We start from the raw sequence: 3,091 nt of genomic DNA on the forward strand, positions 1-3,091 counted from the left end.
GCTGTCATAGGCCACAGCCTTAATTACTGTGTTACACAATCTTCTAGTTAAGAGTGAACTGGGTTGAGTCATTACACTTAGAAGAGGCAAACACAGGCCAAAAAGGAAAAAAAAAAAAGGTCCTGTGCACACAGTGTTTTCTTAATGGGTTGCTACTTGTCTGGTAGGAATTACTCTACACAAAAGCCACAACTTTTTTGCTCCCGCTCGGTCTACATGTTTACAGGCTGGTACTTGCCCATTTTAGCTTTTCCTGTTCAGTCGCTTCTACTTATTTCTCCTTAAAGACTATTTTTTTTTAAAGGTTTCACAATATTTATGACTGAACCAACCTACCGATGCAGAATTTAGAGACAAGGTGAAGCATCATTTTTCCCCCGTAAACACAAGTGTCCAGGCAGTGGTGACCATTTTCAGCGTGATGTGGCAAGACCATAGTGACCTCGGTACAGCATAAATATGTGGGCCAGCTCCTGTCCAGTTCCTCATAGACCCAGCGTGGTTCTTCTCCAGGGTCTCCTCTTGGAGTTGTATCTGATTTTATTACCAGTGTTCATTCTAATCCACTGGAGAATAGGACGATTTTGCTTCTGTTTCTTAACTGGGGAATAGGACGATTTTGCTTCTGTTTATTGGCCACTAACCACTTGATTCTGAAAGTCTTGTGAGGAGACAGGGCGAAGAGCCGAGTAGACCGCTCACACCACGATGGCGGAGAAAGGAAGAACCTTAAAGACTGTTTTTAAAGTAAACCTTTTTTAAATTTTAAGTCTAAAGTATTCATAGAAAATTACACACATTTTAACTGTATACCTTGATAAATTATCACAAAATGAATTCATACATGCACTCAACACCAAAATGACAAACTAGAACATTACCAGCCCTGTAGAAGCCCTCTTAAAGCACTAATCACTAGCCATCAAGGGGAACATTATTTTTTTTGTTTGTGTGTGTATGTGTGTTTGTTTGTTTTTAATTTGCCAGAGAACATATGTGCTTGCCAGAAAAAAGAAAAAGAAAGAGGGAAAAAGCATCCCCACTGGGGCGTGGACTCATTGCAATCCTGACTCCTCTATTGCTCCACCCTGTGGACATTTTGGGCATACATGTACACAGGCCCAGTGTATTTTTCAAGCCACTGGGTCTGGGATTTGCATTGTAATTGGCCATGTGGGATCTGGCTCCCTTAAACACTAGACTGTGGGGCCAGCTCCAAAATGACCACATTCTGATGCCTGCCACAGAAATAGGTTTCTCTGCTTTTGAATTTTATATAAATTGAATTGTATGCTAGACATTCCTTTCCTCTTTTCTCAACAGTACATTCGTAGGCCATTATAGGTTGTTGCATGTTGTGTAAGTTATTTATTCTTGTTGTCCTATGGTATGCCATTGTATGATAGGTCACACTTTATTCTACTTTTTTTTTTTCATCTTTTTTTTATTTTTATTTATTTATTTTTTTTTTTGAGAGAGATTTTCACTGTAGGGTGCGTGCGCTCGCCAGACAGACAGAGAGAGACATAGAGACAGAAAGCGAGAAATCACCCCCCAGGGGGGATGGTCACGCCGCAATCCCTTCTCCTCCATTCTCCTCTCGGGATCTTGGGCACGCATGCACACGCGCCCGGCGTGAGTTTTAAGCCACCGGGTCCGGGACACGAACCACGGTCGACTACGTGGGAGTCCAGCAACATAGCCATTACGCTAACTGCTGGTTCCATTTATTCTACTTTTTTTTTTAAGTTTTTTTTTTTTTCTTTTTATTTTGGGTTGACTGGGAACCTGACCCCTGATCTTCCATGTGGCTTCCAGCATTGTCCTACTCTGTGCCAGTGTGGCTGGGCCGTATTCATTTTACTCCCTTTTTCTTTTCTTCTCTTTTCTCTTTTCTTTAAATTCAGAGAGTGCATATGCTTGCCAGAGAGAGAGAGAGAAAGCGAAAGCACCCTTCAATGGGTCATGGTCACACCACACATCTTTTTCCTCTGTCCCATCAGGATTTGAGCACTCATGCATACATTCTCCTCCTGAGATTTTAGGCACACATGCACACATGCCCAGCATGTTTTTCAAGCACCTGGTCTGAGACTAGATTCAGGCAATCAGCCATGTGGAATCTAGCTGCTTTTCACTCCATGCACTCGCTGGCCCAATTTCTCCTTAGAATTTATTTTTTAATTAAAAAAATTTTTTTTTCTTATGCCAGAGGATATTTGTGCATGAGAAAGACAGGGGATGAGAGAGAGAGAGGGATAGAGAACACACCCCTGGTGGAGCCTAACACACTGCAATCTCTTTTCCTTGAATTCTCCATCTCATCGGGATCCTAGATATGTGTGCATGTGCACAGCATGTAAATTGCTAGGCCAGGTCTCAGCCCTGGTTGGGTGTGAGGAATCTGACTTCTTCTGCATGGCACTTAATCTCTGGCCTATGGATCTGGCCCCAATTTCACTCTTTTTTTTTTTTTTGAGAGGATTTTGCTATAGGGCATGTGTGCTCACCAGAGAGACAGAGAGACAGAAAGCGAGGAATTGCCCCTCAGGGGGGATGGCCACGTCGCAATCCCTTCTCCTCCGTTCTCTCGGGATCTTGGGCATGAGCCTATGGATCTGGCACCAATTTCACTCTTTTTTTTTTTTTTGAGAGGATTTTGCTATAGGGCATGTGTGCTCACCAGAGAGACAGAGAGACAGAAAGCGAGGAATTGCCCCTCAGGGGGGATGGCCACGTCGCAATCCCTTCTCCTCCGTTCTCTCGGGATCTTGGGCATGAACGCACACATGCCCAGCGTGAGTTTAAACCACTAGGTTCAGGACTCACACTCCAGTTGACGACATGGGAGTTGAGTGATGTAGCCATTACACCATCTGCTGATCCCCTCATTTTTTTTTGTTTTTAAGAGAGGTTTTGGAGAACCAGCAGTTAGCGTAATGGCTATGTCGCTGGACTCCCACGTAGTCGACCGCAGTCCGTGTCCCGGACCTGGTGGCTTAAAACTCACGCCGGGCGCGTGTGCATGCGTGCCCAAGATCCCGAGAGGAGAATGGAGGAGAAGGGATTGCGGCGTGACCATCCCCCCTGG

The 3,091-nt window shown here is 44.4% G+C and overlaps 1 pseudogene; it reads right to left on the bottom strand.

Annotated features, from left to right (window-relative positions):
• Positions 1-485: 485 nt before the first annotated feature.
• The window catches only part of LOC102479107 (60S ribosomal protein L39 pseudogene), a 5,136-nt pseudogene continuing 2,530 nt past the window's right edge, over positions 486-3,091 (bottom strand).

This window comes from Tupaia chinensis, unplaced genomic scaffold (assembly GCF_000334495.1).
Source record: "Tupaia chinensis unplaced genomic scaffold, TupChi_1.0 Scaffold000708_1, whole genome shotgun sequence".
Classification (NCBI taxonomy): domain Eukaryota; kingdom Metazoa; phylum Chordata; class Mammalia; order Scandentia; family Tupaiidae; genus Tupaia; species Tupaia belangeri.